The sequence below is a fragment of the Durio zibethinus genome, chromosome 10 (assembly GCF_047325235.1).
Source record: "Durio zibethinus cultivar Kanyao isolate XHJ-2024 chromosome 10, ASM4732523v1, whole genome shotgun sequence".
Taxonomy (NCBI): domain Eukaryota; kingdom Viridiplantae; phylum Streptophyta; class Magnoliopsida; order Malvales; family Malvaceae; genus Durio; species Durio zibethinus.
The window spans coordinates 15,328,434-15,349,917 of record NC_143171.1 but is presented as its reverse complement, the minus strand read 5'-3'; the positions used below and the strand labels follow the sequence as shown (position 1 = coordinate 15,349,917).

The 21,484-nt window shown below is 31.6% G+C and overlaps 3 pseudogenes; all 3 read left to right on the top strand.

Annotated features, from left to right (window-relative positions):
- The first annotated feature begins 72 nt into the window (after positions 1-72).
- Positions 73-228, top strand: LOC149516468 (5.8S ribosomal RNA; annotated as a pseudogene).
- Positions 229-16,548: 16,320 nt separating this feature from the next.
- LOC149516467 (18S ribosomal RNA) lies at positions 16,549-18,356 on the top strand (annotated as a pseudogene).
- A 290-nt stretch (positions 18,357-18,646) lies between these two features.
- On the top strand, positions 18,647-18,802 carry LOC149516466 (5.8S ribosomal RNA; annotated as a pseudogene).
- The last annotated feature ends 2,682 nt before the right edge of the window (positions 18,803-21,484 follow it).

The following is a 21,484-nucleotide window of genomic DNA, read 5'->3' as shown; positions in this document are numbered from 1 at the left end:
GTGCCATCACCATCCCATTCGTGGTGCATGCACAGGTGCATCATGACTTATTTTTTCATGAAAAACCAAAATGACTCTTGGCAACTGATATATTAGCTCTCGCATCGATGAAGAATGTAATGACATATGATACTTAGTTTGAATTGCAGAATACCATAAACCATTAAGTATTTGAATGTAAGTTGAGCCCTAAGCCATTAGGCCAAGGGCATGCCTACTTAGGTGTCATGGATTGTTGCCCTTTGCAACCCCTCACCCATCAGTCTCCAGTGAGGGGGCAGAATATGGCTTTTCATGATCTCATCAGTCATGGTTGGCCTAAAAGTGAGTCCCTAACAATGATAACATCGTGACCGTCAGTGGTAAAGCTCCCAATATGCCTCATTTTTGGTGTGATGCATGCTCGTTGTCCATCTGGACCCCTTGCATTGCTCGATCGATGCTCACATCATGACCTCAAATTAGGTAAGATTACCCACTAAGTTTAAGCATATCAATAAGCAAAGGAAAAGAAACTTACTAGGATTCCCCTAGTAAGGTGAGTGAATTAAGAAGAGCCCAACTTAAGAATCTAGTGCCTTTGGCATCCGAATTATAGTTTGGAGAAGCGTCTTTAGTGGCAAATTGGGCCTAAGTCCCCTAGAAAGGGTTACCGAGACGGTGAGAGCCCTGTTGTGGCTGGAACCTCTCTGGCAACTACAGGGGTTTAGGTCTTTAGTGACATTTTTTATCATTTAGTGATGTTTATAAACGCCACTAAAAGATTTGCAATGTTTGCAAAAAATGCCACTAAGAGTGTCGGCTATACACATGTCGGGGAAAATAATGGCATTTTTTATAAAATGCTGCTATTTTGGCGGTGTTTATATATAGAAAATGTTACTTATTTAGTGGCGTTTGTATCAGAAAAATGTCGTTAATATGGTGGTGTTTATATCATAAGACGTCACTAAATTAGCAGCGTTTGTCAGGACAAATGCCTCTAAATTAGCGACGTTTTTTAATAAGAACCCTGCTACTTTTAGTGTCATTTTATGGTACAAACGCCACTAAATTTAGAATTTAGTGGCATTTTTGAACACGAACGCTGTGAAATTAAGAAATTTACTTTTTTTTTTAAATTTCTTTTAATATTTATTATTTTCATTAACAAAAAAAGTTAAAAGAAATAAAAATGAACTTAAATTCAAAAATTGAAATTAATAAATACTTAATTCACGTTCAAATATGCATGTAATTAACAAAAAGTTTAATAATTAGTATACAAACATCGCTAATTTAGTGACATTTTTTTTATAAGAACACTACTACTTTTAGTGGCGTTTTATGGTATAAATGCCACTAAATTTAGAATTTAGTGGCATTTTTGAACATGAACGCTGTGAAATTAAGAAATTTACTTTTTTTTAAAAAAATTATTTTAATATTTATTATTTTCATTAACAAAAAAAGTTAAAAGAAATAAAAATGAACTTAAAGTCAGAAATTGAAATTAATAAATACTTAATTCATGTTCAAATATACATGTAATTAACACAAAGTTTAATAATTAGTATACAAACATCGCTAATTTAGTGGTATTTTTTTATAACACTACTACTTTTAGTGGTGTTTTATGGTATAAATGCCACTAAATTTAGAATTTAGTGGCATTCTTGAACACGAATGCCGCGAAATTAAGAAATTTATTTTTTTAAAAAAAAATTCTTTAAATGTTTATTATTTTTATTAACAAAAAATGTTAAAAGAAATGAAACAAACTTAAATTTAGAAATTGAAATTAATAAATACTTAATTCACGTTAAAATATACATATAATTAACACAAATTTTAATAATTAGTATAATAACATTCAAATTTTTTGTACATTAACCAAAACATTTAAAATGTATGAAATTGATGACTGCATAGATTTGAAAGATTGCCATTTGATGAAGAAAATTTTTCACCTTGGTCACTAGCTTGCTCAAGAACCTACTGAATAATATCATACAAGTTTTAACACTTAATAATAAGCTATTTTTTATATTAAAATATATAAATATTTACTAAATATAATACCTGAGTTGGTGGAACACCGAGATTAGTTCTTGGAAATTATTGTTGCACAAAATTTATAAGATGATCGAATCAATCATGCAACTACTAAAATTTTGCATGCTTTTGGTCCATTCTAGCACATTTTTCTTTAATTTTGGCACGTTCCTGTTATCTTTCCTTCCATTTGCTGGAAATGTTGTTGCATAGTTTGCAACTCGTCTTTCAATATGGAAATGTCTTATGAAGAGTAGCTTGCTAAGAATGTACATTGCTGAGAGTTACATCCATAGTAGGTAGATGGTGTTGGACCCAATCCAAGGCCTCAGACTCGCCCATGCCTTTCTTTTCTAGCAACTTCTGTGAAAATCTGATTTTCCAATTCTTGCATGTTGATAGAACCATCAGATGCTACTTCAATCTCAGCAGCCATTTTCGCTTTCACTTTCTCCTGTAAATTAATCAAATAAAACTATCAAGTTTAACGATTAATTTAGAATATGTTAAAAAGAGTAAATATTTACTTTTTATTAAAATAGATGTTATAAATTACCATAATTTCTTGTGTTTCAACATTTAGGTAAGAGTCATCTTTTTTTGTGTGTGTTAAGCAAAAAAGTTCTACATGTCCAATTTTGCCACCCATCTCAATCTCTTATATAAAAATATATGTTATTGTTAAATACATATCAATTGCAACTTATTCATGCATATCAAGCTTGTCAATCAAGTTCAAAATTTCAAATAAGTTTAATATCATGTATTTAATCTATCAAAATTGTTAAAATAGAAATATAAATATAAAATTATATTTTGACCCTTTAACAATACAAAAGTCTTAAACAAATGTAAATAATAAAAGCATTTTGGCCTTTCACACATATCGATAATGGAAACCAAATTCAATTATTTGGATGAGTTTAATATCATAGATTGAAGCCATCCAAATTGTTAAAAGCCATCAAGAAGTTTAATTTGTATTTTTGCCTTTAAAAGGCAAAAATAGTCCCAAATAGATGTAAACGACAATTTTTTCACACATATTAACCATAGAAACCAAGTTCAATCATTCAAACAAGTTTAATATCATGTATTAAAGCTATTCAAATTGTTAAAATAGAACAATAACAACAATTTTGTATTTTTACCTATTAACGACACAAAAAGTCCTAAAAAAGACATAAACAATAACTTTTTCATACATATCAATCATGGAAACTAAGTTCAATACTTTGGATAAGTTTAATATCATGTATTGAAACTATTAAAACTATTAAAACAGAACAACAATTGTTAATTTGCATTTTTACCTTTTAACGGCACAAAAACTTCATTCATTTGAATAAGCTTAAAATCATAAACTTACTATTTCTTTTTGCTTTCTTGCAAAACTTTTTGATCCACTTGTGTGGCTATGTTTTTGTTGCTTTCTGCTACCAATCCCGATCTGTTCTCTTTCTTGTCGTAAAAAATAATTGTGTATATGGTAGAAATACAAATATTACCAACTTAAAGGATAAAACAATTTTATTATTTAAAACTAATATTAAAAGTTATAAATTAGTACCTCCAATTTTCTTGAGAACCAAAATCTAACTAATTGTTCATATTGCCACCTAATCACATTATGAGATAGATTTTCCATTGTGGCCCTATAGTAGTATTTCGATCGAAATACTTATTCTTCAAATTATGCTTATAGTCTTTCCATTTCTTTCCCAATGACTTAAGCACAAATGAAGTTGGTATTTCAAGTACAAATTTTGACTGTAATAATACAATAAGAAAAGTTTGAATCAATAAACTAATTGCAAAATAATTATATTTTTATATGTAATTAGTTATACTAATACCTCAATAAAAGTTTAAAGCATTAGCCTTAACTTCTATTGGAATTGTATGCCATGTTTCATAATGAATAGGCAATTTCATTCCATTACAGGCCATCATGCCTAGAAATCTAGCAATAGTTGAACCTCTTCACCAATTGGTTGCCTATCAAAGTTTGTAGACACTACATACGCTTTTTTAGAGGTAGTGCAGATAATTCCTTTAAAGTTGTCTGGCCTCTGGTCCTCTGTTGACCATTGTTATCAATTGTAAAAAAATAAAAAATCAATTTGTAAAATGCCAATACTTTAATCATTATAATCAAATTCTACATATAGGGTATACGATATTTGCATTCAAATTTGAAGCAGAATCAATTGATAGGATACTATGTAAACCTAGTCTTTCCATATTGCCAAATCCAATAGCAATTGAAGGTTAAAAGTGACTAAGTTAGAACTGATAGTACGTTCATTCCTCTTCAAAGGATTCAATCCATAGCCACTATCAACAGGTGCTGCGGATGGTTCTGAACTAATATCTCAGATATGTATTCCTTTCAATCAACTCCTCTGTAATGTAGCTTACCTACATCATAAAAGCGAATATATAAAAGATCTTAGTTTAGAACATATATAAAGACATTGAGAAGTTAAGAAATCATAACCAACAATATATAAAGAACATATCGATTTAATTAAATCAAAAGATAATATATGATTTACAATACAATAAATATACAATAGCGAATGTGACATTAATTACATGCAAACATTTATTACATTACGTCTTAAACACTCGAATTACAAAATATAGATGATCTATCATGGTTCATAAATGTTTTCATTAACATCTTTGTGAACCCACTGAGCAGAGGTACTGGAGATATTCTCATCCAAGTTTTGTTTAGCAAAAGGATAGCCTTCAGTTCCATGTTCAACATCATCTTTGGTATCTAACTCCATATCAAATAAGTCCTAGGTGTGTTTCAAAGAAAAACAAACTAACCCAATTTTGTGGGGTCTTCAGAATAAAAAACTTATTTGACTTGAGATGAAAAAACATATGGTTCATTGATGAGCTATTGTCCAACGTGAATTAATTGAAAAAAATTCACAAGTGTAAATCTAAACTAATCTTTCTTAATACCCTTCATATTATTCACAAAATCCTAATCACATCGAAATAAGACAACTTTCCACTTGCCATAATAATCCAACTTAATGATGTCAATAATCACACCATAATCGTCAACATTTCCCTCTAAAGGGTTTGTGTCCCTAGCACTAGCATAGTTAGTAGTTGATGAAGTAACAACAACTCCTGAATTTTGTGTACTTCTAAATCTCTCACGAGATTTAATGTGAAATGTATCATTTCACAATCCTATTCGGACCTTGTGAAAGACACTTCACCTCTTCACTAACAAGCCTTCCACTCCAAACGTATAAATGTGGAATAAATATATATATGTTATTAATGCTAGTTATACCATAAGCATTCTATGTATATTTCTCATAATGGGAAGTATGGCATTACTTACAGTTGCTTCTAACCATTCATGAAAGTTTTCAACAAACAACTTATTAAGCTCTCGAGGGTTTGATCGTCAATAATGTGCATAAGCTCTCAAATTATTTCTATGCTCACTACAAAGCATCATGATAAAGTATTAATAATAACAAAAAATACAATAAATTATGCTTAGTGGAAGGAATTATTTCCTTGCAAAAAACTTACGTGTGAAGCCAATTCAATTGAGTCAGATGGGAAAGAACATATCGATGTGCTTGTGCCCAAGATTTATCATCTAACTCCATCATTTTAGCTTTACCTATTGGTTGCCCAAAACTTTCAAAAAGATAACTATAGGCAAAGTCAATATGCTGCATACCAACACTTCTCGATGGTCTATTAAATCTCGTTTCAACATCTTTCAAATAATGAGAACAAAATATCATACTCTCTTTTGCTAAATATCCTTCAACAATAGAACCTTTCGGATAGCGTTTGTTGCGACAATAAGACTTTACCTCTCCAAAAACCTATGGCATAAAACATTTGTCATATATCTTTTTAAGTAAAGTGATATGATCAACACTAACAACCTAATCAAGCTATTAACAAATAATACCTTTTGATAGAATACATCCATCGATAATAAATCGATCCATTGACTTTTGCTTCATATGGAAGGTGGATAACTAAATGCATCATAATAGTGAAAAAGTTTGGAGGGAAAATATTCTCTAAATGGCATAAAGTAATCGCGACTCAATCTTTAAGTTTGTCAAGCTCTTCCATATTCAGACATTTCCCATATAGAGCTTTAAATATGTTACTCAATTCCATTACCAGAGAAGTGACTTGCTTTGACATTGATGAACGTAAAGCAATGGGAAGTAAGTCTTGCATCAAAATGTGATAATCATGTGACTCCAATCAAGAAAGTTTTCACTCTTTTAGATTCACACATCTTGATATATTTCATGCATAGCCATCCGAAACTTTCACTTTTTTCAAAACCTTGCAAAACATATCTTTCTCAGCTTTAGAAATCCAAAAACAAGTAGAAGGCAATTGATATTTGCCATTAGGAAGCAACTTCGAATGAAAGTCAAGGTGAATCGTCATATCAACTAAGTCAAGCCAACTCTTTAAGTCATCCTTTGATTTTTTATTCACATTGAGAATTGTCTTGATAAAATTTTCTCAAACATTCTTCTCTATGTGCATCAAATCAAGGTTATGATGTAATAAATTATATTCCCAATAAGGTAATTAAAAAAAGATACTTCTTTTTTTTTTGTAACTCAGACTCATTAGGGTCATTTTTTTCATCATCCTCCTCATCACTTTAAACATCAAGATCACCAACTTGAGTATCAGTATAACCAACTTACATAATATGAGGCCAGACACCTTCAAAGATGTCCTTCACTCTTTTCCTTGATAGAGTCCTTTTTCTATAAGTGAAATTGATATCTTTTGACTTTGACAAGATATTAGACTGACTAGTTGGTAAAGATGATCTCTTTAACTCTTTAGTTCAATCAAAAAGATGTTTTTGAAATCTAAATTAATGATTATGATCTAACCATCAATGATGTGCCATATAATAGAACTTCCTACCATTAGGTAACCACTTTGAACATGTCTACGTAGCACAACATGGACAAGCATAACGACCTTTTGTGCTTCAACCAGATAAATTTACATAAGTAGGAAAATCATTGATAGTCCATAATAAAGCAACACGCATATTGAAGTTTTCTTTTTTTAGTGCATCATAGGTCTTAACTCCTTCTCATAATTACTTGAACTCTTTAATAAGAGGTTGTAAGTAGATGTCTATATCATTACCTGAACCTTTTTCCCTAAGAATTATCATAGACAAGATAAATGACTATTGCTTCATGGCAATCCATGGTGGCAAATTGTACAAAATCAATACAACTGGATAAGTACTATAAAAAGTACTCATCATTTTAAATGGGTTGAATCCATCAGATGTTAGTCTAAGCATAATATTTTGAGGATCAGATGCAAAGTTTGGAAACCTTAAATAAAATTATTTTCATGCCAAAGAATCTGTAGGATGCCTTAATGATCCATCATCCATCAACTTCTCATGATGCCACCTCATTGAATCTACAATTTTGGAAGACATAAAAAGTCATTAAAGTCTTGGTATTAATGAAAAATAGCATAAAACCTTTACAGGCTTTTTTTTTGCATAGACCTCATCACCATCCTTGTTGAACCTTTCATTGGGATTTTTGTCCACGCAATGAGAAATACCACACAAATGATAAACATTTTTTATTTTTTTTATCACCCAAATACAATATGCAATCATTGGGACAACTATGAATTTTCTCATATCCGAGATCAAAATCTTTGATCATCTTTTTTTATTCCTTACAAGATTCAAGGATTTTTGCAAAAAGAAATATTTCTTGCATAAACTCTAATAATAAAGTCAAAGAGTTTCCCATCCATCCACATAAGCATTTCAAGTGAAAAAGACGAATACAAAAAGATAACCTTGAATGCTTTGATCCCTCATAAAGTTTTTCATTCATATCCTCAAGCAACCTATAAAACTTTGATGTTTCTTGTCTAGGTTGTTGGTCACCTACACCTATCCCATGTTCACCAAATTTATTCATTTCAACATTAAACTGATTAAATCCATCATTTTGGAGAGACAGATTATGAAAATGTTGGTTATGAATTTTAAAAGCATCTCACAACATGCCTTCAATGTCATATGCTATAAAAGGATCATGTTGATGTTGAGGAGCCCTTGAAATTTAAGAAACTCTAGTGGAAGACCTTGACGATATAGACTCTTCATGAAAATATCAATTAACATATCCCAAGATAAATCCAATACAAATTAAATGTTCAAAAACAACTTCACGCATTTGCCAATCGATATTAGCACACTTCACACATGGGCATAATATCATATTATCTTCACTTGTATTCTCAAATGCTAAATTAAGAAAATTTTCCCCTCCATCTTTGTACTCTTGACTTAATCTTGACTTTTGCATCCAACTCTTATCCATTTGGTACTTGCTACATTATCAGACCAAATTTATATAAATAATTTATATGAAAACAAACCTGTAAAATACTTAAGTTTACTACGTTTTAAACCAAAAATAATAACAAGACCAATACTTACAAAAGATTAAAACTCCTTATCATGAAGTATTTTCTCAGCTACCTGATATTAAGCATTTAAAACTTTATTGCTAACCTAGGCATTACCCCAGAGTATTTGTAGTTGGGGTTGAAATAAGGTAAAACTGGTTCAGAGGAAACCCAAAAAAAAAAAATGAAAATGAAAGGGAAAGGGAAGTGGATGATGGGCTCGAAATGGGTATTTGAGAAAGATGGGTTTTGGAGAAAAATTTTAAACTAAAAAGAATATTGCAAATTGTAAAAGCTGAAGGAATAGTAGAATAAGGAAAAGGCTAAAGTAAATAACTAAGGAATAGTCAAAATAGGGTTCTAAAAGATAAAGCTTGAATACTAAAAGCTGAAGGAAAGGGAAAGTAAATTATAATTGTCTAGAAATAAAAATAGTAGATTAATGAAGATGAAGTTTAAAGTTAGGGATTGGATGTGCTAAGTTTGGGGATAATTTTATTGGAGTTTGTAAGACACATACATATACATCGACAAATAGAGGTGTTTTCAACAAACAAATGCCTTCAATAATCTTTGTAAAATTATTTTGGGATTATTAAAGGCATTTTTTAGTAAAAACCCTTCAATAATATTTTATTAAAGGTATTTTTGGCAAAAAATGCCTTTATTTATTTTTTTATCAATGAAGGCGATTTTCTACCAAAAATGCCTTTGATGCTTGTCATAAATTTTGACTAGGAGATTATTGCAAGCATTTTTTACTACAAAATACCTTCACTAATTCTCTTAAATTTTTAATAGCTTATTTATTGAAGGCATTTTTTGCATAATACGCCTTCAATAATCCCTTAAATTTTAACTAGATAATTTTTGAAAGTGTTTTTTTGTATAAAAATCCTTAAATAATCTCATCTTCAATATTTTTTAAAAAAATTATTAGAGGCATTTTTTTTTTATAAAATGCCTTTAATAATCCTCGTAATATTTTTAGACAAGATTATTGAAGGTATTTTTGGCATAAAATGCCTTAAATAAACAAGGTATTGAAAAAATGGACTAGATTATTAAAGGTATTTTCTAAAAAAAAAAAAGCCTTCAATAATTTACTTTTAAAAACTTTTTTGGATTATTAAAGGTGTCTTTTAGTAAAAACGCCTTCAATAATCTCATAATAAAATTTTAAGGGTTTATTGAAGGTGTTTTTGACTACAAATGCCTTCACTAATTCCCTCAAATTTTTTGAAAGAATTTATTGAAGGTATTTTTTGCATAATATGCTTTCAATATTCCCTTTCATTTTTATCAGAAGAATATCAGTGAAGGCTTATTTCTACCAAAAATGCCTTCAATAATCCACTGAAAGTTTTTAAAAGAATTTATTGAAGGTATTTTTTGCATAATATGCCTTCAATAAATCCCTTCCATTTTTATTAGGGGAATATTAGTGAATGTTGATTTCTACCAAAAATGCCTTCAATAATCCACTAAAAATTCTTAAAGGAATTTATTAAAGGCATTTTTTGCATAATAAATCTTAAATAATCCCCTTAAATTTTAACGAGGAGATTTTTAAAGGTGTTTTTGACTAACAACGCCTTTAATAATCTCCTCTTCAAAATTTTAAAAAGAAATCATTTGAGGCATTTTGTTTATAAAACGCCTTTAATAATCTTCGTAATATTTTTGGATAGGATTATTGAAGGTGTTTTTAGCATAAAAGGCAATTAATAAGAAAGGTATTGAAAAAATGGATTGGATTATTGAAAGCATTTTTACTACAAGATGCCTTTAATAATCCAAAAAAAATTTAAAAAGTAAATTATTGAAGGCAATTTTTTTTTTTTTACAAAATGCCTTCAATAATTTGGTCCACTTTTCAATACCTTGTTTATTGAAGGCGTTTTCTAAAAAAATGCCTTTAATATTTTCTTTTTAAAAATTTTTTGGGAGTATTAAAGGCATCTTTTAGTAAAAACGCCTTCAATAAGCTCATGTCAAATTTTAAAAGGATTATTGAAGGCATTTTTGGCAAAAAAACACCTTCACTTATAATTTTTATATTAATTCCCCTATCTTGAACTTCGGAATCACAAATTGCTATCATAGAGAATGATTAAAAGCTACATTAATCAACCAAACCAAACCCCCAAAACACTTTTAGTTTGACTTTTGGTTTCTTTATCTCTATCGTCGCTGCCAACCTTCAATAACTCAATGCCGCACACTTTTTATTTATCGATATGTCCTTATTTTATTTATTTATGGTATTATTTATATTCTTCGATAGAGGTATTTTTTTCAATTCCTTACTATTTACATCTACATATATAATTTTATTCATCTCACCGTAACCTTTGTCATCCAAGCACCTTTCATTGCATGTATAGTGTTTCTGTGTAGTTTGGTTTAAATATTGTGGTTTGCTGAATGGTATTGTATGATATTGTTTTGCTTAATGGCATTGTATGGCATTGGTTTGTTGAATGGCTTTTTTGAATACATTATTGATCGGTTTGTTGAATGGTGTTTTTGTAGTACGATATTGATTGTATTTTATTACGTACAGTGTGAAATTTAGACAAATAGTTTAGTGTATTTCATATAATTATGATCAAAATCACAGGTATTACGGACTCCAAACAATATACTTCTTTTACTAAACATGCATAATACACATTTGTAGGCCAAAAAAAAAAGAGGAAGGGGATGAAATAAACAGATTAAAGTGAGTGACCTAAAAATTCATGTAGACTTTAATCAAAGTGGGCAGCTTATGTCTAATAGAATTGCCAAGTTGGCTACTCATATTGGTGCAGTCGTCTGTAGTAACATTTCAATTATGTACCATAATTGGCATTGAGTTCCTGATGATCTAAAGAATGGTATATGGGACTTGGTTGTGGTATGCTTATTCAACTATTTCATAAAATTTGTTAAATAATTATTTAATTGAAATTCAATGTGTTCATACTAATTGGGTTAAATTATTTAGGAATGGTTCGATGTCCCAATTCAGTGTAAAAAGCTTGTGTTGCAATCTGCTAAAAAAGCATTCAGAGATTTTAAAAGCAAATTGACAACCCAATATATTTTACTGCTCATTGATCAAGGTGATGTTTTAGCTGTTCCACCAACATCATATGCAAATGTTATAAGTGTTTAAGATTTAAGAAATTTTGTTCGAGATAGACTATCAGAAGATTTCTCAGTATGCAAACCCATTACAAAAAAAATTATTTATAAGATTTTATGCAATATATTTGATATCTTCATATGTGATTTACATAATTTCTTTCTTTTGTAGAAAATCAAAGAAAACTAAAAGAACATTCAGGCCAAACAAATATATCACCATCGGAAAGTGAGAAAGGGATATGCAAATGTCAAGTATGAGTTTGTAAGTATTCGTACACTTGTTTTATACTCATAAATGAATATTTATGAACATTCATTTCATAAATTTTGATTCTTATATTAAGGTAATTTATTATGAATTAATGAGCTCTGGCACTGAAGTTTCCAGATGAGATGTCTAGAAATAAGGACATCTAAGAAAGGATGAATCCTTTGTAGATGAAGTAACCAAAAATTGGTTAAAAAGATTGTATATAGAACTGCTCATTAAATCATGTATGATTGGCATTATGGTTGTATGCATGACTCTATACTAGCTTGTATAGATTTGTTATTATAGCCTATCTTATTATTGTCTTTCAAGATGATTATGCTATCAAAGTTAAATCTAGTGAACTGGAAGCCTAGTATGGTGAAGATCTATTGTATTTAGCATTAGGAGCTAAAGAAAGGCATGGTCAAGTTCATGGGGTTGGTAAATTTGTGTTGCCATCAAAGTTTTTTAGTAATCAACCCAAAACCTCTTGAATGACAAATGCACAATATAAAGCAATCATTGAGCAACAACAGCAATGACTTGATGACTAGGAGCAATGCCTCAATGACCAATAGTAAAGACTCACTGTTTTGGAGGCCATGTTGGCAGCAATGTAGCAGAGCATGCTTGTAGGCCAATCGGATAGCATCATCCACCTAGGATAAGCTTCCATTACAAGTTAGAGAGGGAACCCAACCTCCGCTACTAGCCATTAAGTATGATTTTGTTTATAAGTTTAATATTTATTTGTTTATTATATTTATTGATTTGGTTTTAATACTTATATTTCATTATATATTATAACAAGATGTTGGGACTAATTATTCACTTGATCATTTATTCAAAGAAAACTACATAACCATTAAGTCTGAGGATGGGTTATTTGATAAACCATCATTTTCTTACATTGGTGTGGATAAGGTTAAAGAATTTTGTGAACTAGATGAAATATTAGCTATTGATATTGTTGTTTATATGAGGTTAGCTTATAAATACAAATATGCAAACTTAATATGTATTAATCTATATTACAGTATATTACTAACTAGTATTATTGATTGTTATCATGCAACTTCCTATATAGAGAGGTCAAGGCGAGGCAAACAACCTACATATTTAGATTTGTTGACCCCAATTTCATTAGTGAGCAAAGTGGCACAGTCTCTTTTCATGCTAATCATGTGATTAAAATGCATGAAAAAATAGGTTGATTATTATTTGCTCCAGTATAATGCATAGTAAGTAATATTCATACAAATAATTATTCCAACCTTACCCGAATCTGATATGATGCCTAATCTGAGTATATCATTCTTATTATTTTGCAATTATCATTGGCAGCTAATTGTGATTCATACCAATTCCTTAATGCCATACATACTTAATTCTACTCAACCAACGGTGATGCCTAACCTCGAAATTAAAATTTTTATAAAAAGGTATTACATGTTATTATATTATATATCTTCTATTTCTTCATAAGTAATTTTATTTATGTATTAAGTAATTTTTTTTCAATTTAGGGTAATATCTGCATTTGATAATAAGGCAAAGATAAAATGAGTGTCATTACCAGTAAATGTGAAATTTATTCTTTTATGTTGAGTTTGTTTAGATAAATGTTTCCTAAACCCACTAAATTTAATTTTCAGTTTCCTTGTCAACCCGGATATATTGAATGTGGATATCATGTCCTTCATTTTATGAGATAGATAGTTTTATATGATTTTATGACCAAACCATTCAAGGTTAGTATAAATTTCATAAAGTCATTATATCTTCAAAAAAAAAAAAAAAGAAGCTAAATCATGTTCTCGTTTATTAACATTTACTTCTGATTTTTTTTAGTGAAAGAGTAAAGAAAGCTTCACGGTAGATGAACTTGATGAAGTTCGTATGGAGTGGTGTGAGTATGTATTACATTTATTGCTAAACTTTGAGGTTGGACATTGTTGGTTGAGTGTAAATATATAAGAATCATTTGTTATAATGTTTTTAACATGCCATGTTGAATGGATAATTTAAGTTCGTAGATTGGGGTATTGGTTTAATATTATTGATATATATTTGTTTTATATGAATACACACATATTGAGTAAAAATATTTGAGAAAAGTATATTTATATGGCAACATTATCTGTTTTAAATTTGGATGTGTGGTCAATTTATTGAAATATAACAATGTTCATAATGTAAAATCCAAAATTTAATTCGTAGTATCACATATATAAACCAAATGTTTTCTGGGCATAAACCTACAACTGACTTCAAATGTTTTATGGGCATAAACCTATAACTAACTTCACATATAAAATTAAACCAATTTTTTTATGGGATTACTAAAGGCGTTTTTAGCCAAAAATACCTTGAATAATCACTAACAAAATGTTATTAAAGGCAGTTTTGACCAAAATTACCTTTAATAATCCCTCATAAAAATTTATTAAAAGGATTATTGAAGGTGTTTTGGGCCAAAAACGCCTTTAAGAATTTGTTCCCAAATTTTTGTATTGATTATTGAAGGCGTTTTTGACCAAAACCACCTTCAATAATCCCTCATGAAAATTTATTGTGTGGATTATTAGAGGCGTTTTTGGCCAAAAACACCTTTAAGAATCTATTCTAAATTTTTTTTTCTGGATTATTAAAGGCATTTTTTGCTAGAAAATGCCTTGAATAATACCTTACAAATAATCCCTTCAAAACCTCAAAAAATACTAAAGAGAGGGATCGAACCTACGACCTTATAGTTAACAACTGTATAATCCTTAAAATTTGTAAGATATTTATTGATGGCATTTTTTACCAACAACGCCTTCAATAATCCTTTGTAATTTTTTAGCAAAATTATTTAAGGCATTTCTTGTAGAAAATACCCTCAATAATCGCTTATATTTTTTTATGAGGGGATTATTTAAGGCATTGTTTGCCAAAATGCCTTTAGTAAAGGTATATACATTACCTAAGTCTACGAGCCAAGGTTAAGGCTGGAGTGCAAGAGTACACTAGAGGTGAGTTGAATGGTGGCATAGATAAGGACGACTCATTAGAATGCTTTAGAAAGCCCCAGGATGTGGTATAGGCAATTAGGCACAAAAAGGCCTAAAACTACTTGGAGACAGGCCATGCACGCAGGCATGGAAGCTTTTAAATCAACTTGGAAACAAGCCAAGCATGTTGACATGGAAGAATCTAAAAAAGCTTGGAGGCAAGCCAAGTACATGAGCACTAAAGTTTTTAAAAGAGCTAGGCATGGGCACAATGATAGGGACTATAGCACCTAGATGAAGAAGCCTTTAAAAGACCCTAGTTGCAGGTAAAGTGGCACCCAGATGAAGAAGGCTCTAGAACTTGCTAGTTACAGACGCTCAGCAAAAGTGCCTGACCTTTTTTAGACCCAGGGGCTTGATAGGGAACCTAAAACTAGCATATCTTTAGAAAGGCCTTAGTTGACCTTGTTAAAGCCAGGGCATTCTAGAACTATCTAGAAGTCCTTTAATGGCCATACACTTGGAATCATTGTAACCACAAGTATCAATGGGGCTCAAATATAAATAGGAGAGCCTTTCCCTCATTTGTACATAAACAATAACCAAGTGACAATATAAAGAAGTAAGAGTGTGAAGTAATAGGGACTTAGGCCTTGAAAGCCTTTATAGAGAACAATTAGGGACCATGTTCTAAGAGCAAGTGTACATACCCCACCAAGTAAATAAACTACTCTTGCTTTAACCATTTCCTTCCTAGCTTTTTTCTAAACTCCTAAAAAGTTAGTCAAGTTCTAACATAAGTGCATAGCACAGTTGATTAGTGCACAGCTTAAAGTTAGTTTAAAGGCTGACTTAGGCATACAGATGGTAGTTTTTTACCTAAGGTCACAGGTACCTAGGTTTAAGCTCCTGGCCTATGACACATGCTATCGATGCTGTCAAGACCCAAGGAATATGTCCTTGAATTAGGCAATATCCCCATAGGGTGGTGATAGCAGAGTTTAAGTGTACGGTCTTGGCCAAACTAAGCATCAGTTATGTCATGCCATTATTGCCTATTGGATGGCTAGAGTAGTCTCGTGGCCCTTACTTATGTTTTTCCATGCCAAGCAATTATAATGTGGCCTCATACGTTATTTCCTCTGCTCACTTATCAAGTAATCAATTGAGTGGGTTTTGGACTAGTGTGTATGGATGCTGCCAATGAATGGTGCTATGATTGTGTGTGTTGGTAAACTTCATGCTTGATGCATCAAATTGTCAACCCTTCATCCTTTTCAATATCTTTCTATGTGGTCATCATACCCTAAAGGCGCAATTAAGATCCTGTGTTGCATAGCTAAATCGATGAAAACCAAATATCTTACCACCCCTCTTCCATCTTATGTCCTTAGAGGCTATGGGTCAAACCTCAATCGTGCCTCATATCCAAAGTGTGCCAACTAAACCTCTGTGGCTGCGTTGGTGCACTGGTGTTTGATTGCACTTTCAAATACAGAATGTTTTATGAGTGTAGTCTTTTAGCCCTTATTCATTTGATGCTATACATTTTACATGCTCGACACATACAATGCTTGTGCTTCGTGTTGGCTCTCTATGTTAAGGCCTATTGGTGCCAACATCCTGAAAGAATGCTACCTGTTTGATCCTGCTAGTAGTCATAAGCTTGTCTTAAAGATTAAGCCATGCATGTGTAAGTATAAACTAATTCAGACCATAAAACTATGAATGACTCATTAAATTAGCTATAGATTGTCTAATGGTATCTACTACTTGGATAACCATAGTAATTCTAGAGCTAATACATGCAACAAAACCTCAATTTTTAGAAAGGATGCATTTATTTGATAAGTGGTCAACGTGGGCTTTGCTCGTTGCTTTGATGATTCTTGATAACTCGATGGATTGCATAACCTTTGTGCTAACGATGTATCATTCAAATTTCTACCCTACCAACTTTCAATGGTAGGATAATGGCCTACTATAGTGGTGATAGGTGACGAAGAATTAGGATTTGATTATGGAAAGGAAGCTTAAGAAAGGGCTACCATTTCCAAGGTAGTAGGCATGCAAATTACTCAATTTTGACATGGGAAGGTAGTGATAATAAATAACAATACTGGGCTTTATGAGTCTAGTAATTGGAATGAGTACAATCTAAATCCCATAACAAAGATCCATTGAAGGGCAAGTCTAGTGCCAGCAACCATGGTAATTCTAGCTCTAATAGCATATATTTAAGTTGTTGTAGTTAAAAAGCTTATAGTTAGAACTAGGGTTGGGTCATCTAGTCCATCTCAAGGTAAGCATTAATTTACTATTCCTTACTGTCGGTGATGCGCTTTTGGCCTTAACTAGCTTGGTCATTCCTTTAACACTATTACTTTGAAGAAAATAGAATGCCTAAAGTAGGCCTATGCTTATATACATTAGCATAGGATATCATCATAGGATTTCAATCCTATTGTGTTACCTTCAAGATCAGAGTAATGATTAATAGAGATAGTCAGGGGCATTTGTATTTCATAGTTAGAAGTGAAATTCTTGGATTTATGAAAGACGAACAACTGTGAAAGCATTTGCCAAGTATGTTTTCATTAATCAAGAATGAAAGTTGGGGGCCTAAAAACAATTAGATACCATCCCATTCTTAACTTTAAACAATGCTAACCAGGGATAGATGAATGTTACTTTTAGGACTCCATTAGTTGGCACTTTATGAGAAATCAAAGCTTTTAGGGTCTAAGGGGAGTTTGGTCACAAGGTTGAAACTTAAAGGAATTGATAGAAGGGCACCATCAAAAGTGAAGCCTGCAATTTAATTTGGCTCAACATAAGGAAACTTACCAAGTCCAGACATAGTAAAGATTGACAGACTGAGAGCTCTTTCTTGATTCAAAGGGTGGTGGTGCATGATCGTTCTTAGTTGATGGAGTGATTTGTCTGGTTAATTTCATTAACGAATGAGAACTTAGCTTGCTAACTAGCTACATAGAGGTGATCTTTCATGGCTAGCTTCTTAGAGGGATTATGGCTGCTTAGGCTAAAAAAGTTTAAGGTAATAACAAGTATGTGATGCCTTTAGATGTTCTAGGTGACACATGCGCTACACTGATGTATTTAATGAATTTATAGCCTTGGCCGATAGGCCCAAGTAATATTTGAAATTTCATCATGATGGGGATGGATCATTGCAATTGTTCATCTTTAACAAGTAAAACCTAGTAAGTGTGAGACATCAGCTCACATTGACTATGTTTTCTACCCTTTATACATATCGCTCATCACTCTTACTGTTTAAATGATCTGGTGAAATGTTCGGATCACATTGACATGGATGGTTTATTGCCCAAATATTGCAAGAAGTCCACTAAACCTTATCATTTAGAGGAAAGAGAAGTCATAACAAGGTTTTTGTAGGTGAACTTACAGGAGGATCATTGTTAAAACCCATTCAATGAATGACATGCGAATGTGTTAGTGAAACATTAAGGGGGTGAGGGTGTCTCTGTACCCCTATCTCTTTTCGACCTTGAGTGGGTGCGATAGTCACTTCATTCTGCCTCCTAGATGAGCAAAACGATTCGTATTATCGTCCATGGCTGAATAACAAACCCTCGACACAAATTATGCTAAGAAAATAAAATAAAAAGAAGAAAGTGTGCCATCACCATCCAATTCATAATGCATGCATAGGTGCACTGCGACTTCTTTTTTCATGAAAAAGTAAAATGACTCTTGACAATACATATATTAGCTCTCGCATCGATGAAGAACATAACAACATGTAATACTTGGTGTGAATTAAAGAATACCATGAACCGTTGAGTCTTTAAATGTGAGTTATGCCCTAAGCCATCAGGCTAAGGGCACGCTTACCTAGGTGTCATGGATCATTGCCCTTTACAACCCCTTACCCATCGAGCTCCAGGTAAGGGGGTAAAAGATGGCTTCTTATGATCTCATCGGTCATGGTTGGCCTAAAAGTGAGTCCTCAGCAAAGATAACACTGTGATCATTAGTGGTAAAGCTCCAGTATGCCTCGTCTCTAGTGATGCATGCTCGTTATCCATCTTGACCCATACAGTGCTCGATCGATGCTCACATTATGACCTCAAGTTAGGCGAGATTACCCGCTGAGTTTAAACATATCAATAAGCAAAAGAAAAGAAACTTACCAGGATTCCCCCTAGTAAAGTGAGTGAATCAAGAAGAGCCAGGCTTGAGAATCTAGTGCCTCTAGCATTCGAATTATAGTTTGGAGAAGTAACTTTAGTGGCAAATTAGGCCCAAGTCCCTTAGAAAGGTTGCCAGAGAGGGTGAGAGCCCTATTATGCGTGGACCCTCTTGCACCATATGGTGCTTTTTGTGAGTTGACTTGTTTGGGAATGCATCCCCAATCAGGCGATAAATTCTATCTAAGGTTAAATATGAATTAGAGACCGATAGCAAATAAGTACAATAAGGGAAAGATGAAAAAAACTTTGAAAAAAGAGTCAAAAAGTGCTTGAAATTATGTCAAGAGAGAAGTGGATAGGGGCTGACGATACGTCTTGATTAGATGTGGAATGGCAAGAGCCAATTTGTCGATCAACTTAAGGCATGGATTGACGTGGGTCATGACAGTAGCCCAAGCCTGGGTGAAGATGCCCCAATTTGTCTGGGGTTGTAACTGTTTGTTTTTTAAATGTTAAAAAAATGAAAAAAATTAGGAAAGTTTGGGGTGGTTGAGTTTATTCAGGATTTATTTTGGCAATACAAAGTTAGGGTTAAAATCAAAGTCTAAAGTTTAAACTAAAATGAGGTTGAAACTCTTTTTGGTTTAGGGATCTCATAATTTAAACCCTATAAATATCCTATTAGATTCAACACAAAAGAATAATAAAAAAGAGTAAAGATATACACAACAAAAAAGCAGAAAGAAAGAGTAAACAAAAAAAATTAAGAGTTTTTTATAGTTTTTTCTAGTGTTTTGGGTTTAGATAATTAGGATTTTCTTTTGAGAGTTCTACGTTGGATAAAGGAGATGAGAGGAAACACAAAAGGAAAATATTCAACAACAAGTTTTCTTAGCAAAATTTTTGAGGGTTTCAGAGAAATAAGAAAGAAGACAAGGTAATTTCTATTTTTTCCTTCTTTATTTGTATATTTATGTATGTTACTTAGTTGTTTCTCTTTCTTCTTTATGTAAAATAAATTTTCATAATAAAATAAAAAGAACCTTACCAACATATTGGAGGGTTCAAATTTTCTAAAATGCCTTACCAACATATTGAAAGGCAATTGGATCTTTAAAATAAGGTTTTACCAACATATTGGAGAACCTTATTAATTTAAAAAAAATAAATTTTAAGAAAGAAATAGTTTTCAATAAAGCCCTACCAACATATTAGAAGGCAATTTGATTTTTAAGATAACGTTTTACCAACACATTGGAAAACCTTATGATTTTTAAATAAAAATTAATTTTTAGTGAAGAAAGAATTTTCATAAAATCCTACTAACATATTGGAGGATAATTTCTAGCAGAAAATCTTACCAATATATTGGAGGATATTTTTAAAAATAAAGATTTTTTTTAATTGGATTTTAAAAAAATTAAATGAGTTTAACGACAGAGCATCTTCAAAGCATGATAAATAGTCTTCTTGAATACTTTTGAGGTGAGGGAATGTTCTTGAATTATTACTAACATATTGGAGTAATTTAGGGATAATTGTTTATATTAAATTTCATGGTAAGTGTTTTAAGCTTTGGATAACATGAAATTAAACTAGTACCATCCTTTAGGTGGGCGATGTAGGGGTGCTATAACCTTTCTCACATGTAACCATACTCTCTAACCTAGTTATGGTTTTGTAGACATGAATGAATTAGGTGGTCAATCACACCTTAATAAAGGATTGGTGGTGACTCCTCTTATTAAGTCTAGCTATAGATTTTCATATCTATACATCATGACAATTTGGTGACTCCACTGGAGATGTCTAAGAGTCAGGCTAGTAAACTTGTGTTGTTGAAAGTCGAAGTTAAAATTAAGAAATTTTCTTTGAATGTTTTATCCGTTTCTAATTATCACATGTTTTGGCATTCACTTGCATTTATATAACATGAGCTCTACACCTGACCTCTATCTTTTAGGAGAGAGTAAAATACCTATGCTCTCATGAGATTTCATGTCTTTGCTCAGGCTAGCAAAACACTCTTAATCAAATTGAACCATATACATTTATAAGCTGTAATGGGCGAGAATTGGGGTGTCTTACTAGTTTATGATGGACAATGACATAAAGAACAATTTGAGAACCTTTAGATTTAATTGAACCACATATAGTTAACCTTAGAACCCTAACCCATAAGTAGAGCCATGTTTCCCTTTACCTTTTAGAATTAACCCGGAGTTTAGGAATCATGCTATTTTATTTGCTTCCTATGTGCTAATTAATTTGTTTCTTTGGTTCCATAATATTGAAACTAACCAATTTCTTTCCTTGTTTCTTTTCTTTGCATATTCATAAATCATGCATAAAGATAGCATATAAAAACCTACCCTAAAGTTATTTTCAACAAA